Consider the following 17,559-nt stretch of genomic DNA (forward strand, 5'->3'; position numbering starts at 1 on the left):
TCTGTCAACATAAATAGGACTGGAGTATATAATACTAACTAAAATAATCTGGGAACAGATACATTCTACATGGTTTCATGTGTAGAATCAATAAAAGTTAAAATTATAGATTCTGAGAGTAGTTGGGTGGTGATTAGAGGTGAGAGTGGTAGAAATATTTACATATTGGTTTAAGTCAATAAATATGCATTTAGAAGATGAGTGAATCCTGGGTGACCAAAGTACAACAAAATCCTCTATACTTGATATTCTCTAAGGGAAATTATCTTGAGTATTCCTGTCACAGCCACACTTAAAATACTGTCAGAGGATAGAAATGCTAATTATTTTGATTACAGTAATCATCTCACAATGCAGACATATCAAGCCATCATGTCATACACTTTGAATATATATTCTTTTTTTTTTACTTCATACCTCAATAAACCTTAGTTCTAGGCTGTAAGTAGTATTCACTAATCCATTTGTCTATCAGAAGACAATTGACAAGCTGCCTTGATAACTCTGTAGTTTTTGTGGTACATTTACAATTTTGAGGGGATTTGTACTATTATTCTTTTTCAAAATTTCAGGAGTCTTATTTCTGGTCTTTTGCATTCCATATGATTTGTCAATTTCTCAAAAAGTCAGCTGGTATTTTTTTCTAATCTTCGATTTGTTTATTTCCAACAGATGTGAGATGATATCTCTTGGTTCTGAGTAGTGTTTCTCTGTTAATTAGTAATGCTGGTCCCTTTTCTTTCTCTTTAAAAACAATACATTTTTATCTTTTGGAAGTGATAATATGTGGGACAATGGGCTGCACACAGACAGCCTGATCTCCAGTCGAGCATAGGTCTTGAAACCCGGGGGAACCCGGTGGGTGTTGATTTCCACTTTCATGGGACAGAAGGCATTCAATCATGTCTCCTGGACCCCTGGCTCCTGTCGAAGTTACCGCCCCCACAGTCCCCACAGCCCCTACAGGAAAAGGACATGGCTATCAGTCTTGTAGGAGCAGCACCAAGCCTTCCCACATGCAAATGAGGTTCCCCCAAACTCTCAGTCCAAGCCACTGAGAGGTACCAGCTGTAGAACCCTGAATCACCCCCAAAACTGAATATAAATCCTATCTAGGGAATTAAAGGTGCACGAGAACTACTTCATTGTCTGAGTCTTTTGTTCCAAGAGCTGTAACACTTGGGAAGAGATCTTCTCTCCCAAAGAGCCCACACTCCTCACTGGATAATCAGTTTCTCTTTGGCACAGCCGACCCTACTCACTGGGCTCATAGCTATGAGGACCTGAGACTTCATCTCCCTGCCTGCACTCGCTTCCCTTCGCTGGAACCCTCGCACCAGGCCTGACCAGAGATCTCTGTGGAAAACCTCTGGTACTCCGGCCCACAATCATATATTTCATCTTATAATTCCATTATCTCTACCTTTCCTTCCTCCAAAATTTTTCATGCCTCCCCCTATCCTCATTGTTCTCTTTCAAATTTATGGTGTCTTTTTTCTTTAATTATAATTCTCTCTCTCTCTCTCTCTCTCTCTCTCTCTCTCTCTCTCTCTCTCTCTCTCTCTCTCTCTCTCTCTCTCTCCTATTATATTAAATGTACAAATACAATCTGTTCAGTCAGTACAGTATAATGTTACTTATATGTGTCTGATAGACATGATAAAACATCAGTAGATACAGCTGTACATACTGAATATTGTATTTTACCAGCTTAATAATCTTGTCTCTCAAACTATCAGCTAACTATGGGTTATCACTTAATGATTTGTTCTTTATGTTCTTCCAGTTTTTATTGAAGAGGACTAACACTAGGCTTGCTATAATTCTTCTTAATACTGCATTCTTTTTTATGTTATTGTAAGTGAAATTATTTTCTTAATTATATTTTGACTTGATAAGTTCAAATATATAGAAATGAAGAGAGTTTCATATGTTATATTAGGATTAGAACAGTTCTTTAGGATTTTCTGTGAGGTCATGCTATCTTTAAGTATGGATAGTTTCATTTCATTTTATGTAATGTGGATTAATTTAATTTTGATTTTGATTTTTTTCTTTGACTTCTCGCTTTCTCTTGTCTAAATGAACTTAAATGGATCTCTAGTATAATTTAGATATAACAAAAGAAATTATTCTTGCTTTACTCCTGATTAGGAACAATGGGTGCTAAATAACTGTGTGTAAGATAAGTCTCACTTTTATTGACTGAAAACAACTGGCAAAGAATCATCAATAGTAAAAATCAGAGTTAAGACCAAATTGAAGACATTGTAAGTGAATGTGCTCCCAGCCCCTATATGCTCTATAAACTTTGTTTACAAAGATGATATTCAAGAATACTCCTAATGGTAGTTGGGAAACTTTTAGTTTTAACTTAGTATTTATGTCATATTTCACTAAGCAAGAATTGTCATGTTTAAGCACTTAAAACTCAGAGAGATGAAAGAAGCCATTTTTAGTTTGTTTGGTTTTTTTTTTTAATTTCTTAATTTTGAAATGTAAAGCTTTTTTCTTTGACAGTTTCATAACCTACAGAATGAATTTTAGTTGTTCCCTCTCTTGCTGGGTTTCTTTAACTCAAGGAGCCCTGAATCTTGTGCCTTCATGTCTTCTGTTGTGTATGAGTCACTGAGTTTAATTAGAGTTTCTTGTCTGAGAATGGCTGGTGGTGGTGGGGGGGGGGGTAACTCACTACAGTAAAGACAATTTATCCCCAGGAAAGAACTGGTTATATAAACCTGGTCTCCATGGCTGGGGAGATCAAAGGTTCTATGGGAGAAGCTATTGGTATTGTTTTGCTAAATGGATATGTTCTCAAACTGCTTTCTAAATGCTCTTGTTTATTTCCATAGATTAGTGCTGTGCCATCCTACATCACAGGAGTCCCTACTGCAGGGGACAGTGGTTAATTGAGAAGCATACAACTGTCCAAAAGGCTGCGAGTAGGTGTGGTGGAGAGCTCAGCCCTAAATGGGACAGCCTGTTTATTTTTGAATGAAGCTTGAGATGCAAATGATACAGGAATAGGACTTAGTTTTCTACAAGATGCAGTATGGATGGTGATGAAGAAGAAGAGATGCCACCTTGCCCCACTTCATAAAGCAGTATGCTTTTGAAAGGGCATATACTCTCCTAAGGATAGAGGTGTGCATTAAATGATACAAGATCGGGAAACAGATCTCTTGTTTTTATGGCTTACAATTAGACTAAGAATTTTAATTTCTGTTTCAGTTGGCTGAATGAATGTTTGCAGTGGGACCTGCTGACTAATATAAGCACAGACAATGAGAAGCCCTCGGGAGCCCTCAGAGAGGAAGGGTAATGGAGTGACCTGGTATTACTGCCCTGCTGGGCTGGAAAAGAGACACTGGGGCTTAGCCAGACCCAGAACCACACTGGTGTTACAGTCCTCTGGTAGATGTATCTCATCTGCTGAGTAATTACAGCTAGTAGGATACAGAATCCTAAAGGGATTGATGCTATAAGAGGCCTGCAGACGAGTCTCAAAAGTGCCTGAATGTAGGATATGGACTTTGGAAGAATGGGCCCAGTATGAAGCCTGAGCATCTATTGCCAGCTTTCTCTAAGAGGATATTTAATAGACTTTCCTCAGATAGAGAGCTATCTAAAAAGGTCACTTTCTTAAAGGTTATTGTAGTGGTTAAAAAAATGAAATAAAAGCAAAAACTGGAAAGCAAGGGTACCCAGGAATCTAGTGTGGAAGGAAACAGTGAGATAGGCACAATGAAAGATATTTGCCAAACTGTCTCATGTTCAGGAGGATGGTGGGAGAACTTGTTATTGTAATCCTCCACTTTTCATTATGTCATGCACTGCAACAAATTAAAGAAATTTTCAGAAACTTAGCAGCTCAAAAAGAGTTCCTATTTATCTGGTGGTTCTGTAGGTCTTAAGGGTAAATGATGTTGCAGATTCTCTGAGCAAGGTTTTGGTATAATAGGACTCTCCTGGTGCAGTTCGCATTTGGGATTTATGGTCCCTTCTACACTGGTCACTGGAAGAATTCATTCCTTTTTCTCTCCTTTAACCCTGAGCCATTGATGGCAGATCTAGTGCTTCCTGTGCATCTCATCTCTGATGTCCTCTTTCCTTGATTAGTCTGACTCTATTGGTCATGGTGTTACTCTGAGCTCAATTGGTTGATACAGGTAGTGCTGTTATTTTAATGCCAACTGATATTAGTTATCTCTGCAGATCCCCTCTGTTGTTAATGTTGTATAACCATGGGAGGAGAATGAAAGTAGAACTCAAAGCTGATGTGGGCCAAGAAGTTTTATCTAGCAATTGTTTTATTTGTTGATATTAAAATATAAAAATATCATTTATGTATTCTTTTTCCTTCCTCTAATCCTTCCCACTCATTTTCCACCACCACTGTCTCTCAAATTCAATGCATCCAGCCTCTTTTTAATACACACACACACACACACACACACACACACACATTCATTTTAGCAGTTATAATTCCAAGGCACAGGAAGATTATGTAAGTAGTCAATGGCATGTACATAGATGATGAGACTCTGCTCATCTTACCATCTTTGAATTTCCTGGTATTTGGGATACAGCATTTTTCTTGAGGGCCTAGTATACTTATATTCATGAAACAGGCATTCTGTATCTTTAAATAGTGAAATTTTCATCTTTATAAATTCAATGTGTGATGTTTTATAAGTGAAGCAAAGATGGTACTTCAAAAAGAAGTAGGATGTTCTGGATTGTATGCAATATGGCAGCTGGCAGAGAGCAAACAGGCTTGGCTCCATAGAAGAGGGAGAAAAATGGAAGTCAACAATGAGCCAGCAAACTCATACTGCCACTCTATGTACTCACTGGACAATGACATCAAGCTTTCTTTTGGGGAATGGGGTGTGTAAGTCATAGACATCAGGAATAAATAGCTAAAAGACAGATTTTCTAGATGAGAAGTTATTTCATTAGGGTTATGACAGGGTAGTCTAACAGAACTGGAAGAATAACGCATGGGATTTTATTCCCAAATGATTTCAACCATTTCTAGAAATTGCCCGGCTTACAAATGACGAGCACATAATTAAGTTGAATTGAATCTTGAGTTCCAAAGTAAGATGTCCAATTAAGCTGTAGTATGACAAATTTAGTAAGACCCCCTTCTGCTGGACTTTAAATGTGCAAAAGTGGGTGTAATACAGAGCATAAACACCAGACTCTTTGAAATAAGAGCTAGAATTTGGATGAGCTCATAATGGGACTTAATGTGGAAAAGACAGAACTGTGTGGAAAAGAAAGATTTCAGAGAACTGTGACACCCTCGTGGGATCAGTTCTCTGGCTTGAATGTAGTTGATTATTAAATCACATATGCCAATTCCTGCTAGACCCTGAGAGATCATACACTCTCAATTTTTTATTAGATATTTTCTTTATATATATTTCAAATGCTATCCCGAAATTTCTCTGTACCCTCCCTCCGCCCTGCTCCCTTACCCACCCACACTCTCGATTTCTTACACACAATCGTCATCACTAGGCAATCATCACCTGTCAATTTAATTCCTCTGAATGTTTGTTTGCCTTGGAAATACAGTGGTGTTACTACTAAAAGTGAAACTTTTATGAGTATGTGCTTTGTATATGGTTTGTAACTCAGAATGAAATATTAGTATTTGCCAATCCCACCATACTATATATCCAGATTACTTTTATAAATTGAAAGGGCATAAATTTATAGAAAAAAAAGTGTTTCTGAATCTCTATTGCCTTATTATCTAATGGAAGAAGGGAATTTATAGAAAACTACAGTGAGATGAATTCATAAAAATAGCCACAAATTTATGGTGATTGAATGGTTTTCTTGTGAGCCTCCTTCAAATACCCATTGCTTTGGTTTGCCATTCCTTTTCCTCTTTCACTCAGTCTTACCCATTTTTGAATCTCTTTTCCCATTATCTTCTTTCTTGTTCAAAACAACACATGGCAGCCAGAAACCCCATCTGTGCATCTGCCTCTCTGAGCATATTTGAAACTGTGCAAGTTTTGGGGTTCTTGGTATCTGGGAGAATTCTGCAAAGCTTGCAAGAGTATAGAGACATTCATTTCCCTTAGAGTTTCCCAGTCAGTGGAGAACAGAACTGCTGGTTAAAGTGATGAGAACATTTGTAATTCAAAGTGCCAGGGGTCACAGTATACATTGAAAAATAGAGAATTCAGTATGTTGGCATATACCACTGTCACATCACCATGTTAATTTCAAATGACTAAGTCAGAGGAAATTTATCTTGCTTAATCTAGTCCAAGACTTGGATTTACCCAGAGATAAATATTTGATTTATATTAAACAGTTGGAAGACATGCTACCTGTCATCTGTTTTGCTTTTGTATAGACTTTTATCTTTACAAAAAGAATGATTAATACTCAAATTATGTCACTTTTAACTGAGTAACTAACTGGTTAGTTGCCAGTAGCTTAGCAATGATGTTAGAACTTTGAGATCTTTTTGGTAGGGTGGAAGGCATGTATGGTTTGCAAAAACTGCTGGTTGCTCTACAGATCTTTTGATCTAATAACCCATCAGACTGGCTAGACAAGATGATCATGGTCTTAGACACTTAGACTGGGAATGGAAGTCTAGGAATTGGGTTTTAGCAAAAATCCAGGATAGTACCCATCTTTTTCAGAGTCTTATAAAGGAAGTGTAAAAAATTGTGTAGCTACAGTGTCTACTTAGGAAAATGTTGTTTTCTTTCTATTCTTTAAAAAATGTGGTCATTTTATCAAGTTTACTCATGTATTTGTATAAATATCTGCAAGTGTCTATAGGTGATAAGTCCTTTGTTGAGCCTAAGGATGTTGTCCTGTGACTAAATTCTGAATTAGTTAGAGGCCACTAATCTGTCTAGTGTACTTTTCCCCCATTGATTCTCTTCTTATCAGTAACGTGATGAAAGTAGGATCTACCTCTCCAACTCCATTGACAGTACACTTGGCAGAACTAGAGAATGGTGTGAATTCTTATAGACAGACACACATTATGTTGTCTCTTTTAGCTAGGATTTGATTGTTCAGTGACATCTTAGATTTCCCTTTCTTTTACTGGACTTCTAGTTAAAATCAGTGTAAAATACAATCTAGCTTCCCTCCTCTACCAAATTTGCTGATCACATAGATAGTAGTAAGTATGCTTTTCTAAGACTTATCCATTTTCTCTACTTATATTACTGCAATATTTTAAAAATTATTACATTTATTTGCCCATGTATGTGGTTGTGTGATTATGTGTATGCATACAGGACCATGTCACAGATTGGTGGTGATGTCAGAGAACAACTTACAGAAGACAGTTCTATGTATCCACTGTGCAGATTGTAGCAATCCAACTCGGGTCTTCAGCCTTGGCAACAAGTGATTTTTTTTCCCAGTGAGCTGTCTCTATGGCCCATGTCTCATTATTTTATCTCACATAGAACTTCTTGTTTATGCTTCCCTCTATTTGAATGACAGGCAGATGTCTTTGGATATAAAGGGCATCTTTATTAAACCCATGTTAGATGTAGACTTCTTAAGAAAATGTTGATTCAGAATAGAAATCATCCATTTTGGTCAGAACCAAAGTGTTCACAGGCAATTTCTTTCCTATCTCAGACCAAACACTGTCTCCTTGTAATCCTCATTTTTTCCAATTAACTGGATCTGCTTAGACTTCACTATTCTCCTTCCTAGCACCAGCTCAGCCTTGTTCAGGGAAAATTGCAACACAACCTTGGAACAAAGAGTGGAAAGGGGCCTTGGAGGTCAAATTTAGTGTTTTTCATTATTTGGATTTAAAGCCATCTTGACACAGTCCACAGGCTCCTTGATTTGTGAGGAGTTACTAGACGTAAGATCTAAAATCATCAGTATTTGTTAAATATAATGTCTGGGCAGAATAAATTTTTAAAATACATATCCTGCTGAAGTGAAGGAATTAGATCTTATATTCTATTTGGCAAGCTGTTTATCTACTCTGAGCTTTTATTTGTGTTGGTTTTTTTGTTTTTTGTTTGTTTGTTTGTTTGTTTTTGCAAATCAAATGATATCTCAAGGTCAAAGTAAAATTGTTATGCTTCTAAACCCTTTAATGATCTCATAGGGGGGTTCTAAAGTTCTGAATGGCACATGCCACATGTGAAAGAGCCGTATCTTCTCCTTTCAGCCTCTGAAGAAGCTGCAGTGCTCTGTCTGTCTTTGCAGAAGGTTACTATTATCTCAGCTCCGAGGGAGTAAGCCATGTACAAGTGCTACACTTCATCTGTTAATTCTCCATTAGTCTGCAGAGGCTAGTCAGCCTCTTCAATGAGATTTTATTAAAACACTATAGATCACACGTGTAAACACAGTCTGGAGACTTGTTTGCAGCCCTGTATCCCATCACTGAGTTGAGATTACTGGGGTGCTTAATAATAGATGCATGGTGATGTAGAGCAATAGGTATTCTAGTCCATATCAATTTCCCTCTTGGCAAAGCATCAGAGACTGACCTCAGTACCATAGTGTTGTCAATTGTCAGGAAGAATGCAGCATGTTCTTCACAGTCTAATTCTAAACAACTTGTCATTTCTTCAGTCAATCCTTCCATAATATTAAACCCAATCTAAGAAATTCCTTCTAGGAATTATTAGAAATAACTAAGCTGACCTTACTATTAGGGCTATAGCTCTACAACTCAGACAGTTAACCTCTTTCTTTACATTGCTATTTCTGATCAATTTATTTCCAGCTAATTGGACAGTGAATCACACAAGGCATGATACTGGATAAAATGTGAATGACTTTCTTGAAACTAATAAGTAGGAGAGACAGACCTAGGAAAATACCTCTTATTCCTTGGTGAAGATGTGAATGACTAAGCAGAGAAGAAGAGGAAAATAATGGGATGATGACACAGGCAAGTAGCTCATGAGTAAGATACACACACACATATAGGTTATATATATATATATATATATATATATATATATATATATATATATATATATAACCTTTTACTCTATCCCTAACCCTAACCCTAAACCTAAACCTAACCCTAACCTATGTATACAGAAAGAAAAAACTTGAGTGGAATTCCATAGTCTAGACTTTGGAGAATATTTAGTAAAATAGACTTCTTTGGAAATTTGTGGGAAGAAGTATGAGGAATAAGATCATATACTAAGAGATAAATCAATGCAAAGGTTTATACTTAGGAAGCAAAAACCAAGTTGATTACTCTAGAGAAATTGAATTCTGTTTCACAACAATCAAGCAATGGTTAATAGTTGTTGGGAAGCCTTTCTGTAACTTTCCCCCTCTCATGTCCTTGCAGATTTAAAGCCAAAAGATGACCCTGGAGTAATTGTCAAGGCAGCAATGACCCTGACATGATACTTTAGAGGCACAGTGGGACTGTGGTGGTAGGAGGGAGGTGAACCCAAACTCAAAGACAAGGAAAATCAATGGCTGTAAGAAACTGCAGTCCTATGGCTACAGATTGCTCCAATGGCTGTTTCATCGATTTCAACTTCAGCTTCTAATTGCTGTAGCAGGCAAAACAAATGCCACATTTTAGAGTGTTTAAGGCACCATAGATTTTTCTGGAGTGAGAGTTGGGAAACTTTCATGGGACATAAAAAGACAGGTGAGGCAAATCACACAGAGCAAACAGCAAGTAAGAATGATTGCTTAGGAAAAAAAGAAGAGCAGAAAGTATAGATTATAAATGACAGAAGTAATTTCATGGTTTAACTTAAAGGAAAATGTACACTTCTGCCTTGCTCATTTAAGAACTGCATTAAGTCAAGACTTGTCTGAGCCTCCCCATGCCATGTGGCCTGTGCCTTATAGGATACAGAAGTTGATTTCAAGGACCTTGGTTATGCTTAGATGATCATGCTCATCCCACAGGGCCAGACACAGTCTGAGGGCACACTCCCTGCCAACCTGATGCTAACTTACCTTCTATTCATTAAGTACAATTGCTGTACTACACAAACATATTTAGAAAGAAAAATATATTTATTGATTCAGATTTGTAAAATAATCGTTTGTAGCCATTTTTCAGTTCTCATCCAGTTTTGAATAATTTAAAAGATGCCCTGATATCATTGCAAGCCATAATTTTACTTAGCCAATCCATCTTCACAGGGGACTGTAGATTTTGATTTTTAAAAACCACCCCCCAGAGCTCCCAAGGACTAAAACACTAGCCAAAGAGTACACATAGGGACCCATACTCCAGCTGCATATGTAGCAGAGGATGGCCTTATCTGGCATCAATAGGAGGGGATGCTCTTGGTCCTGTGAAGGATCAATGCCCTAACGAAGGAGAATGTTATAAGGCAGTGGGGTGGGACTTGGAGGAGAGGGCAGCACCCTCATAGAAGCAGGGGGATTGGGATGAGATATGAGGTTTGCAGAGGGGAGACCAGGAAGGGGGATAACATTTGAAATGTAAATGAATAAAATAACCAATAAAATTTTTTTTAAAACATTAAAAATAAAAAAACCTTTTTAAAGGGTTTTTAAATGTTTCAACCTCCCTGATAGCCCACCAAGCAAAGGTAAGGGAGGAAGGTGGTTAGTAGGTAAAGGGGGATGTGGACCTGTACAAAAGTAGTTTTGGGGGGCAATTCCAATCTTCTTTGTCAGGATTTCAGCAGTCCAGTACAAAACATTAGACATGAATCAGTAGCAGTGGCTCCATTCAGGAGACACTGTTAGGCTCCCCAGAATCGGCATGAGTCTGTAGAAGTAGCACAGAGCAGCCAGAATACCATGAGAAGTTCTTTGACACATTTATCTCTATGAAGTCAAGACAAGCAAAGATCAGTGAAGACCAACAAAGCATTGCAAGGCATATCAGTGCAAGAGCATCATCAGCAAAGACCAGCAATGCATTGCAAGGCAAACCAATGCAAGGGCATCATCTTACTGTCTGTGGGGCTATATTCATTTATATATTTCTAAACATCACTCAACCTCTCAAACATCTGCTCCAGTAAGATATCACATGCCCTTTCACAAGACAACTTCTAGGAAAACACCATGTGTCTGCAAAACAGCTCATAAGACAGCTTCCAGAAAAACATCACATGACACAAACTGAGTCTCGAAAGAAATCAGAAACTGCTGCCTCAGGAGACTTACTAAATAAATACAACACACTGGTGATGAGAAATACATACACCATACTCAGTAGGGTTGCACATATTTGAGAATTTTATTTTCCTCCTATATAAAATATTTTCTAATACTAAACTTTTTATAGTGAGTAAAAAAGGTAACAGGCTAATGACTGTTCTTGTCATCGCAATCGGAATTATAGTTACCATGGAAATAAAGCTCTGGTCATCTCTCTGAGGGAGTTTTTAGATTAGGTTAATTAAGATGGAAAGATCCACCCTAAATGTGAATGGCATTATTCTACGGATAGGGTCTTAGACAGAATAAAAAGCAGAAAGGAGAAAGAAAACTGTACAAGAGCATTTCCCTCTCACCTCTCCCTGCTCATCCTGACTTCCTTACTACAGATCTCATTAGCAGCTGCCTAGTTCTCCTGTCACAGTACCACTGTTCCTTCATCACCACAGTGAACTGTACCTTTGATTTGGAATCCAAATCAAAGTATTCATTAAGTTGCCTTTGTCAGATATTTTGTCCCAGCAATGTGGAGAAGTAACTAATATGCATATTCTGCACCTCATATCACTTTAAAACCAGACATGAGATATGAATTAACAACCGTACCTGATTTGATCTCAGAGTTTTGGCCATTAGTTCTCCTGTAGCTGATGGTGATAGTGATGGTTTTTAACCTGCTTTGTTGTATAAAGAAAGTAGTTCTGACTATAAGGAGCTGTTCATTAAAAACTAGGACCATAAAGGCAAGTTCAAATGCTTATAACTATATCTCCAGCTGGAAAACCCAACAAAACAGGTCCAAGAGGCATGGGCATGATATCAACTCATTTCTTCATCCAAAATAATCCTTTCTCTAAGAGTCTCTGAATATTCTTGAATAAGCATATTTCTATTTACATGTATTTTGTTCTCCTCATAAATTATGTTCATTTATCCAAACCTGGTGATCAGGAAGGAGTTGGAGAACACTGACCACTAAGCTCATTTGTCAACAATCTGTCTTGGGAGACTGCTGAATATGAATGAGGTGAGCATTTGAGGGCTAGTTACTGAGAGCTAGGTGTCATGTTCTTTTTAAACTGCTGGCATTTCTCTTCAGTGATCCTGTAGATCACATGACATCAGGATGCTTCCTGAAACCCTCTGGGTAGTAGTGTTCTCAGTAATTGTCAAGTTGCTGCCAAAATGAAGTCCAACTTTCTTCATTCTGAACCATGACAGAGGTCAGTTTTCTTAGCTAGAAGGAGAGCTGTTTTCTACACCAGAACCAAAACATACAGATTATAGCCGAGGAAGGAGATTGAGACTCAGCACCTGCAAGAGGACCAGGATGCTACAGCTTCACATCGTCCCAGGATTAATGATGAGATGTGATTGTCACTTCACATATGGTAACTTGGAGGATGATTTTGCACCATATAATGTCCAGAATCCAAGATATGTTGTTTGGCTTCATAACCTATGAATTGTTTTCAAATATTAAAAGTATTAAATATACCTTAGAAAACATACATGGGAGAGCACAGATATTTTTATGTGAGTCCCAAACTGTTTAAGCCTCTGTATTTGACTTTTAAAGTTAAGCATGCCTATTAGGCTCTCAGCAGTAAACTTTGACATGAAATGCAATACATGCCTATGTGACTAAATGCAACCTCACTCTAAAAGATGCCCACAGTTTTACTGTCATTCTTGTATTAGTGATATCCTCTTATAGGTTAAGGGATTTTCTGCAAACATCAGTACACATGGATTGCTGTAGAAATAGAGAGAAATGTAATTACTTAAAGCAAATAAATGTTACCTGATCCTTTTACCTAGACTCTAACACTAACACTTAGAACATATAGGGAAGAAGGACCCACTACCAAAGATATTTCAAGTTAACATTGTATGTCTAGGGCATTAAAATTATATTGTATATTTTTGCGTTTGATTTCTCATTTTACATAATCTGATTTTTCTCATAATAGGATAAAAAGAATACTAAAATTCCACAGGTTCTGAAAGTAGTTTTTTTCTCGTGATTGAATAAAATATTTGGATGGCTACACATGGGTTTGTATCACTTGCTTAACATGTCTATTTGCTGTAGAGTATTTTTATATGATTAGCAGAGTTACTTAGAGATGTGATAAAAATTATAAACCTAGACAGATCTGATTAACACTTGTACAGACTTTATGAGATATCCTGGAAACTCAGGTAAGATTAAAGCATTATCTCTGAATCCATCACTATGTGGTTTGTTTCCTTAAGCATGATTTTTAATTCACTAATCTGAATACTTGTCTCATGTCTAAAATAAATTAGACTGAAGATACTCAAATAATAGAAGAAAATTGGTACCCACTTCAAAAAGGTCTTAGTAGAATAAGAGGCAAGGGCTCAAATAACTCAGTTTTCACTACAGTGGTGTTGGTCCTATAGGACAAAACCCTTAGAGGCTAAAAGGTGGCCAGTTAGTAAGAATAAACCAATCACAGAAATATGATACATTGTGACATCCATGAAATCAGAATGCCCCTACTGCACACATAGAAGAACTGTATAGACTGCATAAAATTTCTGTGGTTCAATACATAAAGAAAGACAGATTCAAGATAAGAAACTTCATGAGCTTACTGGAACACGGATGGCTAAAATTCAGGTATGACATAGAAAAGACCACCCTGACACAGGTAACTCATGGAAGGTGTATCCCTGGAGTTCCCTTCACTACTTATGGATAGGTCTACATTGATGCAATCTCCTTCAGGCAGCACTGCTAGTCAGATCCTCCTCCGTGAGGGTTTGTTTATGCTTCTGTGGCCTTGTGGCCAGGTCTTGTAATTCTGGCCCCACCTTGTGATTCTTGTAAGCTTCAGCTTTCCTAGCCTTGTGAAGTCTGTTTAGTTTCCTAGTCTCCTGAGCTTTTTAATTCAGGATGCAATGTTTCCTCTCTGAGGAAATTGATATATAACTTCATCATTCTCAAATGGTGTCATATTGCTTGAAATCTAGACTCATAAAAAGATGATTTAGTGGATGAATTTATACTTAAAAAGGATTATAATGAAGTATTAGTGATGTGTTTTCATGCTGCATTTAGAAAATGGCTTGCTTTTACAGACTATCAAACTGATAATGAGTTTAGTCACTTTTGTACCATGGAGGCTAATCATCTGTGTAAATTCTTTAGTGTTCAGCAGCAAAATTATTACTCGATCTTAAGACAATACTCATTTGTAAAAATCATTTCTTTTTTTTTCTGATTATAGTAATTCTACTGTGAAGCTGAACTGGTCTTCAATATATCGCTTTTCCATATTTAACTGACTTTATTTTTACATACATTGCATCATTTTCCAGACTAGCATTTCTTTTTTTTTTTTTTCACCTCTCATTCCTTCTCATTCATTGTGTGCTGGCACCATGAGTACATTTCATAGTACAAATGTCAACAATGATCATTCCTATATCATTGTCAAACCAGGATTGCCAACCTTTCACCATTACTTACAAATTCCCTTACAGTTGTACCAAAGCTTCAATATTTATGTAGATGATATTTTGATCTGCAGTTTAATCCACATCTTCTGAGTTGATCCTCTCATTTTCTCTTTGACTACTCTGAGGGAAGGCATTATTTAATACTGTACCACAATGCAGAATTCATACTGATCACTGATATTGTCCTCTTGATAACTGTATGAACATATAGCCCATGTGTGTCTGTCCCCCATTTATCTGGAATCACTTAGCCCTTCATCTTTTCCAAGTACCATTAGGATGTACATTTCTTTCCGTATTTCTCTTGGTTGGTTTGGTTTCTGGGTAACTCATAGAATTTTTCTTTCCTTCTCATTCCTGCTCTGGCAGAGTTTAAGTATCATTCTTCATTCTCTCCTGCATGGCAGGTTCAACCAGGAAATTTGTCTGGGCCTTATAATGTATCTGCTGGAAAGCAGCTTGAGTTCCCTAATCATTATTAAATTATTCATATAATCTTTTACATCTGTGGAAGTTGGACAAATCATATTTTTCTAGAAACTTGACTATTTAATCCAAAATTTCAATAGTTCTGCCCTAGTATTACTCTTTTTAGCAACTGTACTAACACAGGGCCCCCAATGGAGGAGCTAAAGAAAGTACCCAAGGAGCTAAAGGGGTCTGCAACCCTATAGGTGGAACAACAATATGAAGTAATCAGTACCCCCAAAGCTCGTGTCTCTAGGTGCATATTTAGCAGAAAATGGCCTAGTCGGCCATCATTGGGAAGAGAGGCCCCTTGGACTTGCAAACTTTATATACCCCAGTACAGGGGAATTCCAGAGCCAAGAAGTGGGAGTGAGTAGGTAGGGGAGCAGGTGGGGGGAGGGTATAGGGGACTTTTTGGGATAGCATTTGAAATGTAAATGAAGAAAATATCTAATAAAATAATTAAAAAATAAATAAATGGACTAGCATTTCTGAATGAATATTTCTGATTTATTTGTGTTGATAAGAGTTCATTTTCTGACACCAATTCATTTATCTCTCAGAGTAAATGTAATTTCCCATTGCTGTTTCACATTAAGAGTAAATGCCCATTTACTCAAAGGTTACGTTGATGACTGAAATTCAGTCACAGATGAGAAAAATGTTTATAAATGCATTTGTGTCTGGGCATATGCTTTGGTTAGGTAGGGTTTTTAAATGGCAAGATTATTAATCAACAACACTGTGAATTATATTTTTGAATGCAAATGGAATTATAGGACTTACAAATTTGTTTATTTTTCTATGGACAGGATTAGTGAGACTGGTAGAAGGCATTGTGATGAAGTTATGACATGATCTCAACTGCATCTTCCTTCTCTAAGTCTTGATTTACTAATGGGTGGGTTTGCTCCACAATTCCTTGTTGGAAATGTAGATAGCGTGCTGTAGATAAAGTGCATGAACCAGCGTGATTTGGGTGCAGTGTGTCACTGTAGGGTGGCAGCATATTCCAACTGCAGAGAGGGTTCTTATGCTGCCTCTTGAGGAGACTCTCTAAGCATGCAAGAATGCCTTGTGTACTAAGGTGCCAAGATTGCTCTAAGGGTATTTTCCAACACATCTTAATAAATGACTATCATATGCTAGACCCTCCAGTCTCATGAATTACCTGTATATCTTGAGAGAAGCAAGAGAAGAAACAAAACAACAAATCACAGCAATTGAAAGAATATGTCATTATAACTGCTAGTGAAGATTATCAGAGTTTATAGCTCTCACCACTGACTACAGGGAGACAGTGAATAAATCTTTAGGTGTTTTATTTTCTGTTGTAATAAAATAATTACCATATAATTTGGGTGAAAATATCTGAGTGCCACTAAGAAGAAAGAATCAGGAATCCTAGTTGGTTACCTTCCAATGTGTTTTATGTTTTCACCATTGGGATTTATAATGAGCATCATATATATATATATATATTGTTGTCGGTTACAATAGCTTGAAACTGAATACCTAATACCTTAACTTTGGCTCGCAGAGCTACCCATAAAGGCACAATGAAGTTGTTCATTTTGTGAAGAGGATGCTGAAGTAGGAAAGACTTCTCAAATGTATCTGAATGTGTGAATAGGGTCTTAGTGATCCTGCTGTATCACCAGATATGAGCACTTAAGCCCCTGGAACAGTGCTGCCTTCCCTCCCTCGCTGGAGATTAAGCAGCACATGAAGCTGCAGAGGGAGATAAGAAGAAAGCACCCCTTCTTTGCACCGTAGCTGCACATCTGCCTTGGGACAGCAAGGCCAGCCTGAATCCAAGTGCTTTCACTAATACATCTCTTTAAAAGCAGCTTAAAATTATATCCTATTTTTTTAAACATCCCTGTAGGTATAGGTAGTGGAGAGGATAATCAGTGGGCATTATTATTTGTAAAACAGACTCATGCTGTCTTAAGCATCCTTAGAAGATTTCTCCTTCAGCCTCTTTTTGTTTTGGGGTGGGGAATAATTGAAGTTCATGTAATTGAGAGGTAAACATTTTTAGTGAGGTCAGTTGACTAAAACATTGATCACAGAATCAGAATTTGAGTCTTTGTTCTTTTTGTTTACACACACACACACATGAACACAATATCTGAATGCCACATTGTGGTCTGCCTGTGCAGGCATTTTCTTGACACATGCTGCATGCCTAGTTACACACATTCATGCATTGTGCTTATTGAAATACATTATACCATGCCCTATTAAATGAGTATTAGCTAGCAGGACCATCTCTATCCAAAAGGGTTGTTTATGTGTTTTACCCCCTCTAACTTATTCTGTGGATGGGGTATTCATAATAGCAAATGTTTTCTTGGACAAGCTGCTTAATTAGCTGTTTTACACTGGGATGGCAGAACTTCTATTCTGCAATCTCACTCTTATCCATCCAGATAAATTTTC

The sequence above is a fragment of the Mus caroli genome, unplaced genomic scaffold (genome assembly GCF_978045245.1).
Source record: "Mus caroli unplaced genomic scaffold, Mus_caroli_1 scaffold_14, whole genome shotgun sequence".
Lineage (NCBI taxonomy): Eukaryota > Metazoa > Chordata > Mammalia > Rodentia > Muridae > Mus > Mus caroli.